Source organism: Dioscorea cayenensis, chromosome 7, assembly GCF_009730915.1.
Source record: "Dioscorea cayenensis subsp. rotundata cultivar TDr96_F1 chromosome 7, TDr96_F1_v2_PseudoChromosome.rev07_lg8_w22 25.fasta, whole genome shotgun sequence".
Taxonomy (NCBI): Eukaryota; Viridiplantae; Streptophyta; class Magnoliopsida; order Dioscoreales; family Dioscoreaceae; genus Dioscorea; species Dioscorea cayenensis.
Window position 1 is genome coordinate 28,451,192 of NC_052477.1, and position 23,732 is coordinate 28,474,923.

The following is a 23,732-nucleotide window of genomic DNA, read 5'->3' on the forward strand; positions in this document are numbered from 1 at the left end:
AAGATTAGGGTTTGATATAAAAATACAAGGCATTTTGAAAAGAAAACATAAGATTAAGGTTTTTATTTCAAAATAAGAGGCATTTCTAAAAGAAAATGAAAGATTAGGATATTTATTCAAGAAACTAAAAATAAGGACAAAGTCTGAAAAGAAAAAATAGGATTAGTGTTTTTGATTAAAAGTAGTAGACATTCATACATTATTAGGTTTTTGTATTAAAAAAATAGTTGACATTGACGAAAAAGGAAAAAAATAGGTTAGTGTTTTTATTGAAAATTGTTAAATAGGAGACATTAAGAACGAAACAATAGGATTACTGGTTTGTTTGCAAAATAGGGGACATTGCAAAAAAGAAATCCATGGCATTAGCAGTTTGATTAAAAAATAGCGGACATTCTAAAAAGAAAAATCAAAAACAATAGGGTTTTGATTCAAAACTGAAAAATAGGGCATATTCTAAAAACAAGTATATGATTAGAGTTTTGATTTAAACTAGGAGACATTACTATAAGAAAACATAGGATTAGTTTTTGATTGACAAATATGAGACATTATGAAAAGAAAACATAGGATTAGGGTTTTCATTAAAAATAAGAGACATTCCAAAAAAAAAACATAATATTGAGGATTTTATTCAAATATAGTGGCATCTGAGGATATAGGATTAATCATTTTGATTGAAAAATAGGAGACATTACTATAAGAAAACTTCATATTGGGGTTTTGATTCAAAACACTAATTCAATGTTTTCTTATAGTAATATCTATCAAAAATATTGCTTTGAATCAAAACCCTTATCTTATCTTTCCGAAAAGAAAATATTAGAATAGGGTTTTCAATTAAAAAATTGTGATATTCCAAAAACAAAACAAACAATTAATTTTTTGCTTCAAAACTGAAATATAGGACACATTGCGAAAATAAAACACATTAATAGACATTCTGAAGAGAAAACATAAGATTATGGCTTTGATTGTAAAATAGGAGACATTACTATAAGAAACATAGGATAGGGGTTTTGATTAAAAAATAATAGACATTGCAAAAGGAAAATATAGGATTATGGCTTTGATTCAAAAATAGGAGATATTATAAAAAGAAAAAAAAAGAACACGGGTGTTGATTTAAAACTGAAAAATAGGAGACATTCTTAAACGAAAACAAAAGATTAGGATTTTGATTAAAAGATAGTAGATATTCCCAAAAAAATACATAGGATTAGTGTTTGGATTGAAAAATTGGAGGCATTCTGAAAAGAAAATATAGGATCAGGGTTTTGATGATAAATATGAGACATTCAAAAAGAAAATATTGTATTAGGGTTTTGATTAAAAATTTGAAGGCATTCCAAAAACAAAAGATAGGATCAGTGTTTTGATTAAAAAATATGAGATATTTTGAAAAGAAAACAAAGGATTAGAGTTTTGATTCAAAACATAAAAATAGGACACATTTTGATAATAAAATAGAACATTACTATTTTGATTAAAAGAATAGGAGGCATTACGAAAAAAAAAACATAAGATCAGGATTAGGATTTTTGTTCAAAAATATGAGCCATTATGAAACAATACATAGGATTAGGGTTTTCATTTAAAGATATGGGATATTACGACAAGAAAACATAGGAATAGGGTTTTGATTCAAATATAGTAGGCATTTTGAAAATAAAATATAGGACTAGGGTTTTGATTAAAAAATAATAGACATTCAAAAATAGTAAACATTCCAAAAAGAAAACATAAGATTATGGTTTTGATTAAAAAATAGGACTCATTATGAAAATAAAACATAGGAATAGGTTTTTGATTCAAATATAGTAAGCATTCTCAAATAAAAATATTGGGTTATGGTCTTGATTGAGAAATATGAGACATTACGAAAAGAAAACGTAGGATTATTGTTTTGATTCAAAAATAGCAGACATTCCCATAAGAAAACATAAAATTAGGGTTTTGATTAGAAAATAGGAGACATTCCAGAGAAAAATGAGACGTTACAAAAAAAAAAACATATGGTTTCTGTTTTAATTTAAAATAGTAGACATTCCCAAAAGAAATATAATGAGTGTACAACATGAATGTATTTTATATCAATTTGGACACTCATTTGTCATTTATTAGAACTATCTTGTGGAATTCAATGCTAAATATAGTGTGTTTCACATTAATAGGCTTAGAGAGACACTGAAAGATGAGGGGGAGTGCAAGGAAGCATTCTAGACCCAAACTATGAATTTGGACCCCTCTTAGCATCATGGTATTAAGGACAAGGTAAACTAAGTTACTTACCGCCAGCTTACAGTCGACCTTAGGGCCTCAAGTCAAATTCGGAGGACCTTGCCGACATGCTTATGCTTGTAAGGAGGATTCTGAGGCAATTTCAAGAACCTTAAAGGCAAGGCTTACACTCGTAAGGATGCCCATTAGGACTATACAGAGAAGCTTACGACCATAGTTTACACCCGTAAGGACGGTCTTAAGAAGGAGAACAGTGAAGTTTAAGGTCCATCCTTTACGGCATTATGTTGGACCGTAACACAAGCAAAAGACTTTATGGATGGGACATACAGCCAAAACTATTCCCGTAAGCTCATGACCATCCTCTTTAGCTCCTTTACTGCCACATCCTTATGCCCATAAGTAGTCTATAATGAGCCAGATATAAATAAAACTTAAGTATATTTTTAGGGCAACTTTTCTTTGGTCTATTCTATTCTTTTAGCGATTCTTGCAGGTAATGTTTTGGAAGAAAATAGACAAATCACCAGCACTTAAGGGGTGATTTGGAGAGGGATTCAGATCAACATTCAAGAGGATTGAAGATCGTAGCAATTAAGACCATCTTGGCAGCATGGGTGGAAGCTTTCCAAGTAACTCCTCTGATGATTTATCATTCTCGGGATTGAAAAGGGGTGTTTTTTCATATTTGTTGTGTTTTCCTCCATTTGAATCTTGAATGCTTGATGGAGGGCTAATTTGTAAATGTTTGGGCATAGTTGAACTCTATGGTTTATTTTCTTGACTTTTGTTGTTTGATCTTAATATTTTAGTTTTTTTGATTGCAATCATATCTATTTGAGTCTAATTGTGTGATTGAATGCATGATTACTAATGAGGCAAAATCCCTAGCTCTTATATTTGGTAGTACTACATGATGAGAAGAAATTCTCATCTAGCATAGACTTGCCGCAATTCGAGAAGGTAGCTAGTTCACCTCTGGTTTCGTTACTTCGGAGACTTCATTTCCAGCAATCCTTCTGAGTGAGTTAGTGGAAATCTTCTTATTTTTTGTAATCATGTAGAGTAGATTTTAGCAGAAATCTCATTTCTTCACTCTATTCAGATTAGGGGTAATGTCTCTTTTGGTGGCTATTATCTACTTAAGAGATTGCAATTAGTTCACAAGAAGGTTTCATAGAGTGTTAATGTGATTGTGTGGATGTCTATATCATATTTGTATATTTCTAATTTTGTAAAACTTTTCCGTTCAAATAAAATTGCATGTTTAGATAAACATTATTCTGCATCTTATAACCGTGGAGGGATGCTTTGCTAATATATCATTTTCTTTCTTGATTTCTCTCATGTTAATTGCCACATTTTCTTGCTTTTGTTTACTTTTGCTCACACACATCACTCCATTAGTCAGAGTTTTTTTAGATCTAGATTTACTACTAGTATTCAATTTTTTTCTTGTGGACCAACACTTTGCACTCACACACACTTTATTACTTGATTGGTAAGTACACTTGCGTCCCCATCAAATATTTGGCATTGTTGCCAAGGAAGATTAGGGATATTAGGAACACTTGAATTTCTGTCACTTTTGCCAGTTATCTTCCAAGTAATTTTGTTGTTCAGTCTTTGTTTTTGTAAGTTACACATATCTCCATTGACAACAATTTGTTTCTTAGGGTATTCATCTGAAAATGATTCATGCCTTGATCGATCAGTTGGTAGTCATGAATGCCAGAATGGATAGTTTTGTGCAACAAAGTTACTGGATGAATAATAATTATTTGTATTAAGAGAATCAGAAAGGTACTGTAATGACACAATTATTTGACCAGTTGTTTTAGTTTGATTCAAAGTACTATCAAGATCAAGGCTAATAGGGTTTAGAGGAAGGAACAGATCACTTTGTGGGTTCTTTGGGGAAACAAGAAGAAAGGAAGTTCGCAATTCAGAGTGTGATGTCGGTTTCAATCAAAAATTCAAAGTCTGTTATTTGGGTGAATAACAAACTTCCAGTCATCACTTTTGCTAACTTGTCTGATGATCAAAAGAAAAGGTTTGTTGAAGTCCTCAAGGAACATCAAGGACCATTGCATTTAAAATCACCAACATCAAGGTCATAAATCCTTCATTTCGCACCAATAAAATTCTAATGGAGGAGAATTTCAAAATGGTTGTTCAACCTCAAAGGAGACTAAACCCCAACATGAAAGCGGTGGTGAAAGATGAGGTGATTAACGAATTAGATGTTGGGGTAATTTGTCTAATTTATGAAAGTGCATAGGTTAGTCTAGGTCAGGTCGTTTGACAGGTGCTCCGCAAGTGCACGGAGTTGTCAAAGTAATAAATCCCCAAGTGAGTGGGGGTATCGTATCCACAGGGAATAGGGAATAAAAATACTTATATTGTCTCTTAGCTAAGTGAAAGATGAGATAGTGATTTGTGTGTCAAACAATGTGAAATAACAGAAGTGAAATAAACAAGAGAGAAAGTACGAGTAAGGAGAAGGTAAGGCAATCGATAAAGATGGGGTACCCAGGTATTGCTCCCCCTAGGACAATAATTTCAAGTGCAAGAACTCTCTATTATGCTTCCTAACTAATGCAATGGTGAGTCATGGACATCCTTAATTACATGGTCCCAACCTAAGGTCAACCATGCCTAATTCTACACATGTCCCGGAGGAGAAATCCAACAATCTCAACACCTCGCACTCGCATAGAATTGCAATGAACTCTAAGGATTCCAAGTGATAAATCTCTTCCTAATTATAGACCTAACCCTTTGGTCCAGAAGAAAGGTCCCTAGCCACAATTAAGCCCTAGATACTAAAATCACCTCAACGCTTCACTCCGTTGCACTCGCAACTAAGCCTAGCGGAGGGTCATCCCTTAGCCCATTCACTTTATTGTGGCCGCAAAGAATTCGAGGAACGGAGATAGAATCTATCACATTGGAGGGGAAAGGAGACGCTCCTGTACCTCTCGACTCACCCTCTCAACCCTCTCCAATCAAGCTTCGTCTAACTCTCGTGGTGTGTCACTCACTCACAAGGGTAACCGGGTGAACTATCAACCCTAGTGTCACTCTAAGGGAGTATTCAAACAACAAGCATTCAAGATTGGAACTCACAAAAACATCAACTAATTGAAAGCATAATAAAAAGATTCAAAGAAACTAATTCATCCTATGGTTCACAAATACCCAAATACCCACTAGGGGTTTAGCTCTCCATGGAGTTTAATACAAACGATAATGAAATAAAGTGCAAAAGTAAACAATCCATAGGAAAACCCCCTCGATAGTTGTGTCGATGGTCTTGTGGAGAGTCCTCTACTCGTCGCAACGATCTCCTCCTCCGGTATAAGATACACCTCGCCGAATCACTCCGACGGAGGCTCGCTTACCAACCTTCTTCCTAATGAGATGTGATGTCGGAGCCGTAGAACCTCCTCCAAGACCTTTCCAATACCTCTCAAAACCCTAGCCGTAGCCTTCTCTCAAGTTGGGGAAAAGATGGAGAAAAGGATAAGCAAAAGATAAAACAAAAGATGTTGAAATCGGGGCTGAATCAGCTTTAAATAAGGCTGGAATCAGGATCCCACACGCCCATGTGGATACTTCACACAGCCCTGTGGAATTTCCACATGGGCGTGGGTAATTTCCACACACCCGTGTGGCTTCTCTGGAATTACAATGTTTGACCTGCTATGAACAGTAACTACTACAGTGAATTGTTACAGCGGTTTTGCTACATTACTGCTACAGTACCTACCAAAAAACACTCCCGAATCCATACTTTCATCGTAGATCGTCTTGCTTCTTCAATAAAAGTCGCGTTGGTGGAGATCTTATTACACAAGCACAAAGCCGGAATACTTAGAATGTGACTGCCTTTGTGCCCCTCCAAATCATTGTGCTAGCTTGAATACAAGGAAGGTTGGCACACAATCTAGCATCTTGAACCTGACTTATGTCTTCGCATTTAAACCTTATCAAGATTTCCTCCGAATGGTGCATTCACGATCCACATTGGCTTCTTTCTCTAACATTCGGCCTCACAACCCTACATGCGCAAAAAACACAAATACACATGTATTAGTGCTTAAACATGCTAAAAGTAATGCACATCATAAGGAAAGAACACTTCGCATTCTTATTACACAAGCGCTTATCATCGTACCCATGAAAGGGGGAATGAAAGTTGTCACTGATGAGAAAAATAATTTGATCCCTACATGCACTATTATGAGTTGGAGCGTTTGCATTGATTATAGACAGTTGAATGATACCACAAGAAAGGACCACTTTCCTCTTCTGTGTATTGACCAAATATTTGAGCGCTTATATGGGCAAAAGTTTTATTGTTTCCTGAATGGGTTGTTAGGATCTTTTGAGCTTCCCATCAACCTAGAGGATCAATAAAAGACAACTTTTACATGCCCTTTCGGTACATTTGCTTACCGATGAATGCTCTTTGGTTTATGCAATGCACCTACCATATTCCAACATTATATGACTACAATATTTGATGATCTTATTGACAATACCATGGAGGTTTTCATGGGTGATTTTCCTATCTTTGGGGACTCCTTTGATCATTGTTTGAAAATTTATAAAAAGGTTCTAAGGAGGTGTGAGGAAATAAACCTAGTTCTACATTGGGAGAAGTGTCATTTTATGGTTTGTGATGGAATAGTTTTGGGGCACAAGATATCTTAACATGGGATAGAAGTTGATCGAGCAAAGATTGAAACTATCAAGAAACTTCCACCTCCATCCTCGCTAAAAGCCATACACAGTTTCCTTGGGCATGCTTGTTTCTATCAATGCTTCATCCATGATTTTTGAAAGATAACCAGGCCCTGACTAGACTTCTTGAAAAAGTCAAGCTTTTTGAATTCTCTGGAGAATATCTATCAGCATTCAAGACCCTTAAAAAGAAACTACTAAATGAACCATTTATTATAGCTCCTGATTGTAACATCCCTTTTGAGATCATGTGCGATGCAAGTGATCGCGCAGTCAGGGCTATTTTTGGACAAAGAAAAGACAAGCACTTTCAACCTATATATTATGCTAGTAAAACTCGGAATGATGCTCAAGCAAATTATACCACAATAGTGAAGCAGTTGCTAACCATTGTGTTAGCATTTTAAAAATATGTCCCTATTGTAGTCTGTCCAAAGTCATAGTTTTCATAGTTCATTCTGCTCTTACTTACTTGTTTAGAAAAACTGATGCCAAACCATAAATAATTTGTTGGGTTTTTCTTTTATAGGAATTTGATCTAGAGATTAAAAATATGCGAGGCTCAAAAAATTTAGCGGCTAATCACTTAACAAGACTTGAGCACCGAAGGGAAGAATTTTAAGAAGAGATTGAAATCAATAACTCTTTTCCTAAAGAGCATCTTTATTTTATCAACATAGTAGGTGAGGTTGACATACTTTAGTTTGTAGATTTTGCAAATTACCTTGTCACTCAGCTCCTTCCCAAAGATATAACTTCATATCTTAAAAAGAAATTCTTTGCGGATGTGAAGCATTATATATGGGATGATCCAAACTTGTTTTGAGTCTGTACAGATTAGGTTATCCGTTGGTATGTCTCGTATAAGAAAGGATGGGAAATCATGTGCCAATGTCAATCAGGACACATAGGGGCATTATAGCACAAATAAAACCTCATCGAAGGTACTTGAGGTTGATTTCTTTCAGCAATCCATTTTTGATGACGAGCAAACATATGCACAACATTGTGATAATTGCTAGCGAATAAGTAACATTTCCCGTTGCTTTGAAATGCCTTAGAATCCCATTGTTAATTGTGAAATCTTCGATGTTTGGGGTATTGATTCCATGGGTCCTTTTCCTAGTTCTTATGTAAATAGATATATTTTGGTAGTAGTGGACTATGTTTTGAGATGGGTTCAAGATAAAGCTTTGCCTTGTAATGATGGTCGGGTTATTTGCCATTTTTGAAAAGATTATTCTCCTATTCTAGGGAAATCATTATTGATAGAGGCACACATTTTGTAATACACAATAGGAGAGGGTTCTAATGAAATATGGAGTTACTTATAGAGTTGCTACCCCTTATCACCCTCAAATAAGTGGTCAAGTAGAGGTCTCTAATCGTGAATTGAAACAAATCCTAGAAAAAATGCTAACCCTCAGAAGGAAGGATTGGTCTAAAAAATTAGATAATGCCCTTTAGGCGTATAGGATGGCTTACAAGACACCTTTGGGAACCTCACCATATAGTCTAGTATACTGGAAAACATGTCAATTACAAGTTATGATAGAGCATCAAACCTATTAGGCCACTAGGGTCTTAAATTTTGATTTAGATGCCATAGGAGAAAAGAGAAAACTTCAACTAAATGAGTTAGATGAGTGGTAGCAAATGGCATATGAAAACTCTCGTATCTACCGAGAATGCACAAAAACCTTTCATGACAAATTGATTAATCGGAGAGTAACATTTGTGTTTAAGATCATGTGTTATTATATAATTCTCGCTTGAAACACATTCCAGGGAAACTCAAGTCATGGTGGTTGGGGCCCTATTGCATCACTCAAGTATTCCCCCATGGTGCAATTGAAATAACGTATCCAAAGCATGGCACATTTAAAGTAAATAGTAAGAAGCTAAAGCATTACATTGGTAACATTCCCTATCCGAGACAAGAATTTCTTAAAATGAGCCTTCTTGTCTTGTGCGTTCCAGGGATGTTAAGCTCATACCATTAAATAAGCACATCGTGGAGGGCAGCCCAAGTAAAACTTTCTTATTTTGTTAAATTTGAGTCAGTAGTTTAGTTTTTGTGTTTTTGCTTAAAATAGATTACTCAACATGTCTTGCATTTTCATCTATTTGTTGGATACTTGTCTTACAAAATACTTATACCCGTAAGGATGGTTGTAAGCATCAAATAAAGAGCTTTAAGAGCATCTTACACCGGTAAGCCACCTCACAAGGGGAATTTATAGAGTTTTATAAGTGCACTTATGGCCCACAAGTCCTGGTGAGCAAACTTCAAAGATTGCTCACGAGTATCTTATGCTTCTTAGTGAGACTATAAGTGTCATCCTGATTACTTCACAGACACTCCTTTTAAGCTTTACGGCCCATAATTTTCATTGGACTCAACCCAGGTCTATTACGGCCAATTTACACTAGTAAGTACGATTGTAAGAGAAAATCAGAGAACCTTATGGGTGACACTTATGCCCATAAGTGAGCCATAAATCACTAGGGTTAAAGCACCACTAAATGAGTGTGTCTTTCTTTTTGAAAACATTTCACCTCTCCCACACCTTAATGGGCTGCACCTTTTTCTCTCTTGTTCTTGCGATGGATTCCCTTGCGTTTCTTATATAGCTTCAGCAAAAGTAACCCCCTTCCTATTATTGCTCTCATTATTCACCTATCTCTTCTTCCATTTGGTACTAGATGTGACATTAGTTTTATCCTTTTCTGCATTGTGGCTTTTGGTCTAATTTTAAGGATTGATTTTATTGTGCTTTTGACATATTTTCTTCTCCTGAACTGTCATGTTTATATTAATTATTGATATTGAAGCTTTTGTTCACAAAATATTTGTTCACAAAATAGCTTCTTATAGTCTAAGCTTGTGGCTTAATGCTGGAAGTGTGTCGAAAAGGTGAAGTTCCTTGAGGCTTACAACCGTAAGTTTGCTCGTAAGAAGGCCGTAAATTCCTCTGTTATGGTTGTTTATATAATATTTAGGAAATGACTATTTCTTCTCATGTGCAGGATGACTAAAACCAAATGAATGACTTCTCGACCGCAAAACAAATGTTGTTATGAGTGTTCCATCTCTCAACAGTCGCACGATCAACAACCTCGCCACCTACTGTGCCCACTGAAGTCACTTTCTTTGTTTCACATTTCTAAGATTGGTACAACTATCTGAAGTTGAAATGATTTGGCCACTTCTACATTATAGATTGGCAAGTATTAGAATTGTTGGAACTGGATGATGTGGTTCAGGAATTTGTTAGTATAGTGGGATAGACTCAGTTGTTTGACATTGCAAAGGAAATAGATTGAGTTGCTCCACTTGAGGTTCTGAGAATAATAGAGATTGATTGCAGATTGACTGACTTTGATAGAGCAGGCTCTATTCAATTTTATTTATTTGGAGTCTAGTGCACCTTGAGTTACATAGATTTTAATCTTCTTTTGCGGCTATATGACAGTAAGTTTACAATGACATGCGATTATGATGAGTTACTTATCAATTATCCCCAAGGAGAGATGGTTGTCTAGATTTGGAACCATTTGTGCTCTAGAACGAACTATGAACTAGAATTGACCGAGGCAATTCGTATCAATGACCCTGCATTACATTACATTCATGCGTTGATGGCACGATCATTCATCGATATAGCAGACAATCAGGTAATTGTAGGGTGTCAGGGGTGTCAGGGGCTACTTTATTTGTTCATTATGATTTAGCATGAGCCATTCCACCTTGGTTCCATGTTAACAGAGTCTATTACACATTAGAGGCAGCACACCCGTCTAAGGTCCATCTTTGCTGGACCGTATATTATGTGCCTCATTCGAGGAATGGGACTCTTTGGCGAACTGGAGAGACAAATTGTAGTTGGCAACATTTCCCTATCAAGAATGACATCCTTACATAATTTGGTATAATTATACGATGAGGATCGTGTTATGTACTCAACCCTCGACCAAGCTGACTATTTTCAATCCCTGTGGAGGACTCTAGAGATGCATAGAATGATGAGACTGGGAGTGACTCATCCCTCACCTCAGCTACAGGTAACCTGAGGACACTAGTTCGTCCTTCTTGACGCCATTCTGACATCCATTAGCTATGGTTAGAGATCATATAGCTCCGAGAAGAGCAGAAGGGTATTATAAGAGCACAGACCCGATTTGTCACCAACCTGGGCCGTGCAATAGAGTTGTCATTCCAGGGATCACTCCAGCTTCTACTTGTCTATCTTCCACACATCTACCGATAGAGTCTATTCCATCAGACATTTTGAGAATTTGATTTCATTTTATTTCATTTTGCATTCTTAGATTTTGTATCCATTTATGTCAAGGGTTGGCCTTACCTAGTTTGTACTTATTTTGAGACTAGTAGTGTATTTTATTTTCTATTTTTGTTCTTTTATTTCATTTTATTTTGTTGAGCTTTAGTGATCTTTCATATAATTTACAGGACATCTTCGCAACACCCAACTTCCTCAATTATAAAGGGGTTGCTGATTTGGTCAATTTTTGACCTTGAGTGACCCCTAACTACTAGGGCACAATAAAGGACACACTAGGCCAGTTCTAAAAATTAATGAACTCTTCAACTTGAACCGGGAAAATAATCGTATTCCATTACCATCCAATTTTTGTTTACATTGCCATGGATGTCTATATTTACACACATTGTGGACAATGTATGAATTAAGTGTGGGAGAGGGGTTTAGGATTCATTGTATTCTTTTTACATGCCAAGTTATGACTTATGACTATGCATTTGAAATGTAGTGGGAGTTTCATAGCATTAAGGTAGACACATGCGAGTCTGTTCCATTTTATGTTCTAATATTTTTTAGTGTGCACTCTATTTTTGGCTATGTAACTAATTAAAGCAACTTAGACCGTGTTGGACTTCATTTAGTTTTGATCATTGTACTTCTTTTGGTTTAATTTGAAATTTTTTTCAAATTTGAAAGAATTTATTTTTTTAGGGAAAAATATTGAATGAAATTGGAAACAGAAAGAGCTACCCTTATTAGAAGTATGGAACTACTCTTGATAAGTCGAATACTCTGCATGCCCCAACGAGAGTAAGAGCTACCGCTTTAGGTGAGTGAAAGCTATCGAGTTATGGTAAAAGATGTGGAAAGAGCTACCTCTCTTAAAGTGTGAAAGCCGCTCGATGAACGTCTATGAGAAAGGGCTAACTTAAGGGATGTGTGCAGCTACCACCTTATAAATAAGAAGTTGTTTGTGATTGTTTGCTAGTGAAGTCCTCTAAGTCAAAAATAGTGAAGTAGACAGTTGTAACACACACAAAATGATAATCCTAAATAGAGAATTCACTATTTTTGGAACTTGAAATTTTTATCACTCTTGTGTTGTTAAAACTTGACCTAATTGGCAAACTCCCCAAATTCTTGAGCATCCGAGGTCTTGCACTTTCTCCACTTGGTATTAATGCTTTATTTTTGCTCAAGAACAAGAAAAAGCTTAAGTGTGGGGGAATTTAATAAATGTACAATAGCCATGTATTTTATATCAATTTGTAAACTTATTTTGCATGTATTAAAACTATCTTGTGGAGTTTGATGCTAAATATAGTGTGTTCCACATTAACAGGCTTAGGGTGACACTTAAAAATGAGAGAAAGCCAAAGGAAGCATTCTAGACACAAAATGATGAATTTGTAGCCCTCTTAGCATCAAGTATTAAGGACAAGGCAAACTATGCGGCTTACAGACAGCTTGTAGTTAATCTTATGGCCGTAAGTTAAATTCAGAGGACATTAAGTGCATGTTTATACATGTAAGGAGGATTCGAAGCCAATTCAGAGAACCTTGTAGGCAAGGCTTACACCCATAAGTACAGTCATAAGAAGCAAAACTATGAAGTTTGTGGTTCAGCTTTATGACAGTATGTTAGAATGTAATAAAAATGAAAAACCTTAAAGACAGGACTTACAGCCACAAGTATTCTCTTTAGGCTCATGACCATCATCTCTAGCTATCTTATGGCCACATACTTACACCCATAAGCAGCCTAAGGAGCCGGGTATAAAAAAATTTGAGAGGTGTTTTAGGGTAACTTTTCATTGGTCTATTCTATTCTTTGGGTGATACTTGGAGCTTATGTTTTGGAAGAAAAGAGACGAATCTCCAGAACTTAAGGATCAATTTGGAGAGGGATTTAGATTAACATTTAAAATGATTAAAGATCATAGCCATCTAGACCATCATGGCAATGTGCGTGGAAGCTTTCCAAGAAACTCCTACAAAGATTCTCCATTCTAGTGATTGAAAAAGGGTTTTCATGGCTCTTGTGTTTTTCTCCTTCATTTTTATCTTGAATGTTTTTCCTTAGTTAATGGAAGGCTAATTTCTCGATGTTTGGTCATAGTTGAACTCTAAGGTTTAATTTCATAACTTTAGTTGTTAGATCTTTATGCTTTAGTTGTTTTTTTCATTGTAATCATACCTATTTGTGTGTAACTATGTGATCAAATGCATCATTGCTATTGAGGCAAAACATTAGACCTCATATTTGGTATTGCCACATAATGAGAAGAAATTCTCACCTAGCATAGATTTTCATAATTCGAGAGGGTAGCAAGTACACCTCTACTTAGGGTACTTTAGAGACTTCATCTCTCCTAATCCTTCCGAGATAGTTTGTGAAAATCTTCATTCTCTTTGTAATCATGTGGAGTAGATTTCAGGAGAAATAGCATTTTTGCTCTATACTTGGATTAGGGGTAAATCTATTTTGGGGGAGATTATCTACTGAAAAGATTGTCATTAGTTCACAAAAAGGTTTCATAGAGTTTTAATGTGATTGTGTTGATGTCTATATCAACTCTGCAACTATTATGTTACACTTCACCTAAGAAATTAGGGTATTATATATTTCTAAAAAACTTTCGATTCAAATAGGATTGCATGTTTAGATAACATTGTCCTGCACATCATAACAATAGAGGAATGCTATGCCCAGGCATCGCTTTCTTCCTTTATTCCACTCCTACTGATTCCCACGTTTTCTTGCTTTTGCTTAATTTTGCTCACACACAACACTTTATTATTAAGGGTTTTTTCAAATTTAGAGTTACTATTAGTATTCACTATTTCCTCTGTGGACCAACAATCTACACTCACGCACATTTTATTATGTACACTTGCGTCCCCATCAAAAACATAAGATTAGGAGTTTGATTTAAAAAAAGGAGGCATTCCAAAAAGAAAATATAGGAATAGGATTTTAATTCAAAAATAGGAGGCATTATGAAAAGAAAATATATGATTAGGGTTTTGATTAAAAATTAGCAAAGTTTCCCCAAACAAAAGATAGAAGAAAACATAGTATTAGGGTTTTACATAGGTTAATATTTCATTTTTTTAATTATTGTTATTTTTTAATTAATAAAATATAAAAATAAATGATGTAGCAAAAAAGAGGGATGGGTGCAAGATGAGGACCTCGGAGGAGGTCACCCATCCTAGCACTACTCTCACTAAAGCTTGCTTAACTTTGAAGTTCTGATGGGATCGAGTGCTATAGTGTTGGTACGATCGAATCGGATAACAGTTCACCCGAGTTGAAAAAGAAAGGATTAGGTTTTTCATTTAAAAATAGGTGATCTTTTCAAGAAAAACATAAGATAAGAGTTTTGATTTAAAAATAGTAGGCTTTACTAAAATAAAATATATGATTAGAGTTTTGATTGAAAAATAAGAGACATTAGTAAATCTTGTGTTTTCTTTTAAAAACGAAACCAGAATCCTATGTTTTCTTAAAGTAATAGGAGACATTACTATAAGAAAAACATAGGATTAGGATTTTGATTAAGAAATAATTGACATTCTGGAAAGAAAAGAAAGTGTTAGGGTTTTGATTCAAAAATAGGTGACATTCCCGAAAAAAAAAACAAAGGATTATGGTTTTGATTAAAAATTGAAAAATTGGACATATTCCAATAGAAAAGCATAGGATTTTGATTTTTATTAAAAGATGCGAAACATTCCGAAAAGAAATCATTGGATTAATTCGTTGATTACAAACGAAAAAATAGGGAACATTTTCAAAAGAAAACATATGGTTTTCATTAAAGTGAAGACATTGCCCAAAAAAAAACATAAGATTAAGGTTTTCATTCAAATATAGTAGGCATTGCAAAAAGAAAACATAGAATTAGCGGCTTAATTCAAAAATAGAAGACATTACCATAAGAAAAACATAGGATTAGGATTTTGATTAAAAAATTAAAGATATTCCAAAAAGAAAAGAAAGGGTTAGGTTCTTGATTCATAAATGGGAGGCATTCAGAAAAGAAAATAAAAGATTAGGGTTTTGGTACAAAACAAAAATACAGGAGACATTACACTAAGAAAAAAAAAATTAGGGTTTTGGTTCAAAACTGATAAATAGGAGGTAGTAAGAAAAAGAAAATCATAGGATTTCTGTTTTGACTAAAAGATTGGAGACATTATGAAAAGAAACAAAAGTTTAGATTTTTGAAAGATAGGATTAGGGTTTTGATTGAAAAAAAAATAGACATTCTGAAAATAAATCAAAAGATTATGGTTTTGATTCAAAAATAGGATTAGGCCTTTGGTTGAAAACATAGGATTAGTGTTTTGATTCAAAAATAGTAGATATTTCAAAAAGAAAACATAGGATTAGGTGTTTGATTGAATAATATGAGACATTTCAAAAAGGAAACATGAGATTATGGTTTTGATTAAAACTAGGAGACATTACTGTAAGAAAACATATGATTAGGGTTTTGATTGAATAAATGAGACATACTGAAAGGAAAGCAAAAGACTAGGGTTTTGATTCAAAATTAAAAAATAGGACACATTCTGAAAAAAAAAACATAGAATTAGAGTTTTGATTAACCAATAGAAGAAATGTCACGCCCCGACCCGCGGGCCCACGGGACGCGACAATCGCCGCAGCAATCCCGAGGAGGGATACCCCGCCACTCAACCCTCAGGATGCCGCAAGGCTAATCAACACACCTGGAATTCAACAATATACATATCGCAGATATAGAACAGAAAGAAACAATGTTACACAACGACAGTGACAACAACAACAATAGGATACGTAAAAATATAGAGGTTCACAAAATACAGGAAACAACCCTAACAAGATGGGAAATGGTAATACGAAGTTTAAGAGTATTTAAATACTAAACCATGCAACAAGTTTTCTACACACTAGTGGATCCATAGGTCTTATAACATGTTCCATGACAATAATAACATACATGAACTGAAGAAAATACAACAGATGATAGAATAGTAGTAAATGCCCGATGCACGCCAGCACGACACACCTACTACCTGCAACAGACTAGGAGGAAGAAAGAGGGATGAGTAACTCAAGTTACTCAGTGAGGGGAGGTTAGCACAACTTTAGCAGAAAAATACACCAATAGTAAGAATAATAACAAATCATCAAAATACATGCTTTACCAAAAATAATACTAGTTTAGAAACTTTAACATGCATAATAGAAGTCTTTAAAATGAGTAAAACAGCATAACAATACCAAGAAAACCCTTTTTACCCCAACTAGGGTTTACAACACAAAAATCATAAAACATGGTTTTAAATACAAGTAAAACAACAAAATATCATGGGTTTGAAATAAATAAACACAATACCCAACACTCACCCAACATAACATGGTCTAGAAAACTCTCTAAACCTTCGCCGTGGCCATGGCTAGGTTCAGAGCCGCCAAGGTACTCATGCCCTTGACGTTGACCCATCAGTTCACCGGTTGGTGACTCCGGCTACCCGATGAATATCCAGTCAGGGCTCTACACTCCCACCTGAACTGGCCCTCGTAGTAATCAGCCGGTCAACACGCCACCTCAACAGGCTGGCCGTGGAGACCGCCTACTGCAGTAGGATATCACCAAAACAATCACCACAATAAAATACAACTCCACTCGGAGTACAATATCCATCCATGATCATAAATCAAGAATACCTCGGACATTTGCACGAGGACAAGATAACACATAAGCAAAGCCCAAACTTTTAACACAAAATAATTTGCAAGTCCCAACACAAGCAACAACATGGAAATCCTTTTTCCTTTTCAACAATCCAAAAATTTGTTTTCAAGCCTAAGATTTCACCAAATCAAAGATTTCCATAACAAAACTCAAGTTTCAAACAAAATAAAAGATTTCACAAACTCATGGATACATATATCAACTCACAATTTCCACGATAACAAAACAAAAAGCCAAAAGAGAGACATCCAAGATTTGCCCTCAACAATAATTATCATTCACCAAATTACCAAACAAGTATAAATCAATAAAAACTTACTTAAAACATGAAATGCACCTTCCAATGGGGTAGCCTTGCAGACAGGATCTTCTCTCCAATTAGATTGTCATTTAGTGATACTTTTTTTTCATGGGATGATGGACCTCAAGGATTTTGAATGTGGAATCATAGAACTAGTTGTCAACTAAGCTAGATTCATGCATGGTTTGAAATCATTTATGTTAGGTTCTTACTGTTCTACTAGTGCTCCATGTCGGCCATTAGATTCAAACAAAACATCATAATGGTTGTTAATTCGACCATCAAGTCCTCTCAGATGCTGAATTTTCATCAAAATCAGCTAAAACTATTGCACTCCACTTCCTTCAAATATATATATATATGTCTATATTAAGACAGGTCGGCAAAGCAATTCCTTTAAACAAACTACAAAACAGAAGAGAGGATCGAAGCACATCATTAAAGCTAACCATAGACAACAAGATAAACCTCATGTCCACTTATGTAATGAACTAGAAAAGGCTGACTAAAAGCGCAGCACAATGCCACCCATTGAGCTCACATAAAGGTCCGTTTTGCAAAGTAAGGAAATGTCTGATAGGTCCGTTTTTGGATTGGCTTTATGAAATAAATATTTATAAACTTGTATAAAAGATGGTTCCAACTCAAATGTTTTCATAGGTTTTTAATCCACAAATTTTCCAGAAAATTACTGGCTCTAAATCAATCTAAAATAAACGGTAAGAGTTCTATAAAAGGTAGATTTTGTCCTATGGGTATTATTTGTATACACATTACTTCTATCACTTGGATAAACTTTTGATGACAAGGTATTTTGGTCTAAATCAATAATGCATGAATCATGTTAATCATTTAAACATATTAAAATATTTAAAATAATTTTAGAGTTTTTATATAGGGCTTGTCCCGCTGATCCGAACTCGTGCTTATGTTGCCTGTCCAGTTATATATATATATACTATACATACTATATATATATATATATATATAAGTAGAAAACAAAAGAGATAAAACTACTATATATATGTGTCCCCATGTAACTCAATCCAATACATTTGATAATAAGATTATCATAATTATCAGTTTTGACTAGATTTCAGCAAATCAAATGTCAAGTGTTTTTATCACTATGATTATTGGCTCCGCCAGCAACAGTGTTTTCCACCCTCTTCTTCATCTTCCTCTTCATCACCAACCACCGCCATGCGACGATCGCCCAGTCCCATGCATGCAAGACGACGTAAGTTCCGATGCCGGCGATGAGTCCATAAAGCAATCGAGTACGTCAATGGCGTCAGAATCAGTGTCATAAACGCCGGTATAGCTTCCTTCATGTCTCCCCACTCTATCTCCTTCACTGACTTCATCATCATCACTCCGACGAGCACCAACGGTGGTCCTACTGCCCACGGCGGTATCGAAGCTAGCAATGGAGTGAAGAAGAAAAGCCAGCATGAAATACCCGGCCACCGTCATCGCCGTCAACCCCGTCCTCCCACCTTCTCAATCCCCGTTGAAGACTCAAGAAACGTAGTCACCGGCGAGGGTACCAAGTAAAGAGCCGATGATAATTGCAGTAGCATCAGACATGAATGCAAAATACTGGCCTTCAAAGCTACCATCACCGGCAACAAAGCCGGCGAAGTTAGCCATGGAGTATAAAAGTGCCGGTGGTGTCAAGAATGTCTACGTGAGAAAAGAGAGAAGAGCTTCCCAGAAGAATGGTTTGGTTATGCCTGAGAAACGGAGAGCGCCGGCGGTGGACTGGATTTTGTGAACGTCGACGAATTTTTTGAAATAGTTAAAAAGCATCGTCGCCGGAGGGAGTGTTAGGGAAGGTGGTGACTGAGGTGTTGCGGAACCAGGAGATGAAAGTGACGAGAGAGAACGCCGTAGATGATGGCTCCCTTGACGTGTTTGATAAGGCATAAGGAGATAATGAGGGAAGCCAACGGCGGCGAGCCAGAAGGTGGGGCTGAGCATGCGGTGGTGGAGACAGAAGATGGGGGAGGAGACGGTGGAGTTGGGGAGGAGAACGGTGGTGCCGTTGGAGAAGGTGAGGACTGGGGAAAGGGAGGCACGGTCGGAGACTGGGCAAGCAGCGAGACCTAAGATTGTGGATGGAGAGAAGCCGATAAGGCCTATGCCTTGATTGGGCTGAAGGCCGATGAAGGCGAGGAAAAGGCCGATGGCGGCGGAGGAGGAGATGCGGATTGGATTTGGTATGAGTGAAGTGAGTTTACCACGAAGGCCGATGGCGGAGATTAGAAGAAAGATAAGACCTTCGAGGAAGATGACAGCGAGGGCGGTGCGGTAAGGGAGGTTGCCGGAACCGTGGAAGCCGACTACGGAGTAAGCGAAGTAAGCGTTGGTGCCTCATACCGGGGGCGAGAGCGAGAGGGAGGTTGGCGAAGAGAGCCATGAGTAAAGAGCCAATGGCGGAGGAGGCGGCGGTGGCGACGATGAGGTCACGGCGAGCGGTGGAGATGCAGGAAGAGTAGCCTGGGTCGACGGGAGGGAACTTGCAGGTTGGAGAAGGGTGAGTGCAGTCGGAGATGGAGCAGGTGGCGCCGGAATCGGAGAGGATTGAAGCGTTGATGGCGAGGATGTAGGCCATGGTAAGGAAGGTGGTGGTGCCGGCACGGAGCTCGGTTGTGAAGGTTGTTTGTCGTTGGGTTAGTTTGAATCTCCGGCCGATGAAGGATTTGGCCATGAAGGCATTGAGGCGAGTAAGGTGAGATGGTTTGGTGGTGGTGGTGTTGGTGGTGGTTCTAGGGAGATCCATAAGATAAGAGAGGGTGTAAGAAGAGATTGAGAGAGGTTTTGGTAGAGAAGTTGGTTATATTTGAATGGTGGTGGATATATAAATTATGAGAATTGACTTTGAGAATGTAAAGAAGCTTCACAGTTGGAAAATCACAATCATGTAAAAATTTATCTTTGGTTCACTGTGTGTATTGCTTGCATGCATGGGAGAGAGATGTATGGGTCTCTTCACTAGGTGTTCGTTACGCTAAAATCTATATAAACCGAGATCAAACCATACAAAGTAGAAGCTCATATTGTTTAGTTACTATTCTTTATTAGTGCTCTATCACAGTCTTATATGTGTTTTCATTAAAAAAAATATATATATATATATATTTATGACACATACGATAGGGCAGAATCAGAAAATACTTTTTTTTGGAACCAGTAAATATGAATTCCATAAAGTGATAATAGTTGTTTGTTGAGTTTATTCAATATTTATGTACATCTTTGATTTCTTTTGAAAACTGTTTGTTGCTTGTTTATTAAAAAGAAATTTATATTTATATGCATCTAATGGAGTATGAAGTACGATGGATAATATTTAATTTATATAATATTATTATTTAAAATACTGATTAAGATCAACATAGAATTTTTTTTATAAATATCTGAATGAATTTTTAGTAGTTGAGTTGAAAGGGATTTTAACTTTTAAATTTTGGTTTGAGAGGTATTGAAATTAAAATGATAATATTATGGACTACGATATATTTACATCTATTTAATTTTATATTATTATGAAATAATTTAAATCTAAATTAAATTTCATTTCATTTTTCTCTAAATTATTAACTAATCATTGTAACTTTTGTTCTAATTAATTTCTTGTCTAGGTCTATTTCTTTCAACCTAGTTAGGTTTATAATTTGCTTAACTTCTACATTTATTTCTATTCTTTAATAAAATTCATTTGATTGTGTTTCATCAACATCTTACATATATATATATATATTCCACCTAATTATATTATCATTTCTATTTAATAATATTTATTACTAAGAATTATTTGTTATTTAAATGCATTATTCAGTGAAATAATAATACATAAAACACCAATTCCAATTTTAAATTCATCTGTCATCATACAGCAAAAGTTATTGGTTATCAATAAAGGAATGGCACAGAATTTTCATATGTCAATTAAAATAATAAAAGTTAAAAAAGCAAGCTGTAATTACTATTGTAAAAGTATTGAAATAATACATGGTGAGGGAAGTAGGGGTCCAAAGACTCCAAACTCCAAAAATTCTTTGCAAAGTTTGTTTAATTTTTTAATAAAAGCAAGCAATGGACATGTACTCATGTACATCTAATTTATTCTATCCATCTACTTTTAGTGGTTTTAGATGAGGATCATTCTCATTAACATGGCCTAGCTCTTTTGTCAAATGGTTCCACTCCCAAGAGTTGCACCTTCTTTTTTTAAAAGACTTTTGTTAAAAGTTTATGAAAGGTCTAATGACCATTTGATTGAGTTTTGGATGGTGGTTAATGGTGATGTATTGGCCATGGTTGGCATCCACTTACCTAATAAAGTGTTAGTAGCGTGTCAGAGTGACCAACTTCAATGTTTTGCAATAAAGTTTGAAAAACATAGATAAGATGGTAATTGGTTGGTGAGAAAAATTAAGCTTTGTTTCCATGAAGTTCCATGTACCAAGGAATGTGTCATTTTTATGACTAACTTGATTCTTTGTCTGTCACTTGCTAACTTGTTTGGAGTGTAAGGATGACTTGGAGTAATTTATAATTATTATATGTTTTTTTTTTTCAATAAAAATAATCATCATCCACAAGACATATCACTTGCTTTTTTTTGTTTTTAATTTCACATATGTTTTTTGAATTTTTATGTTTAATGAGGGTTGAAAATTAGGTTTTAGGAGCATGTGGTCATATCAATGGGACTAAATCCATGTGAGAGATCATGAGAGAAGTATGAGAAATTGATTAAAATGACACACAAAAAATGTGTGTGATAACTTGGGCTAAGCATATATCTTTTGGTATTTTTGAAATTATTATGAAAATTTATGGTTAGATTTAATTTGTCTCACTTTGATCATTTCCATTTTTTTATTTTTATTTTTCTTTTTTTAATGTAGAAGATACAATGTCAATGATCACTGTTTTATCAATTACTTTTGATATAACTTTGACTCATTCTAATTTTATAAATATATATTCAAAAGATATAATTTAAAAATAATTTCAACCTGGAAAAAGTTTTTAAAGAGAAGTCGAGAAATTTCATATCAACCATTTGAAAAAGCCTTAGTTTTTTGGGACCTCGATGTTGCGAACTCGATGAGGTTCCAACTGCAAGGAGACACTGTTTTTAGCACGGGCCAGCGAGCTTGGGGGTTTGAAGGAGTCTTGCTTCCTCATCTTGCTTTTATTTTCGCTTTGTTTCCTTTTTGGTTGATGTACCACACCCAAGTGATTCGTTGCTGCTTTTTTAGTCTCTTCGGTTGATAGAGGTTTTTAATGAATGTAGTTTATCCATATTTAAAGATAATAATAATAATTTTTAACTGCATATTGGGAGGGAGTGAGGCACAAATGGTGCCCCTTAAAAGAGATTTCATATATGTTTATATATATATATATATATATATATATGTATATGTATATCTCGATGCATTAAATTTTATTTTAAACAAAAAAAGGTGTGATAAACCAGAACGTACTATTAATAACTGGAAGAACATTAGCACTGAAAAAGTCCAATGTATGAAACTACAAAACTAAGCAAACATTACTGCAACAAAAGATCACCGTAGTGATGACACAACACCGAACGCTCCCCTAACGAAAACCGTCCAACAAACCACTCCCAACCCAAACCCCCCCATGTTGATGTGAAAGTCTAGTCATCGCCCTGTTCGTGAATAGCCTCTAAGGATGACCCTCCCCTAACGAAAAAAGGTTTTTCCAAACGTATGGTTGAAGCTTGGGTTCAGTCCTTATTATTGAGTTTTGCACAGCCCAGTACAAAGAACGGCCCAGTGGACCTTTAGAATTAAAAGCTTGTACCATATATATATATATATATATATATATATATTAAAAATATTACGGTCTGAGTTACAGCATATGGTTGAGCGTACTAACTGTACGCAGAATGCCTAATAATGAATACATGTACATCTACTGAACTAAAAAAGACATTTTATTTTGCATCTAATTTTTATGAAAGGAAATCTGTTACTAAGATCAAGTTTAAATTTATGATGAAGTTTATAAAAAAAACTAATATTAATGATAAATGATTAATTAAGTTGAGACAATAAAAAAATTAAAAGTGTATATATATATATATATAGTATACGTTCTCTGCAATGCTATGTGGGAATGAAAAGAATGGAAGAGAAAAAAAAGAGAGATTTACAAAAAGAAGACGGAACACAAAAAATGGGTAACAATGGTACTGAACACTAGTTGAATCAGTTTCAAAGGCTAATATTAGTTTAGTTATTATTATGATAATTATCACATGTTTGATAAAAAAACTATGCATCCATTTTTTTTTTAATGTGTAGAGCATTGTGCTTCTCAGTATAATATACATTATTATTTTTTGCAATTATT

The 23,732-nt window shown here is 35.2% G+C and overlaps 1 pseudogene; it reads right to left on the bottom strand.

The window, feature by feature from the left end:
* Positions 1 to 18,438: 18,438 nt before the first annotated feature.
* LOC120265299 lies at positions 18,439 to 20,241 on the bottom strand (annotated as a pseudogene).
* Positions 20,242 to 23,732: the final 3,491 nt, after the last annotated feature.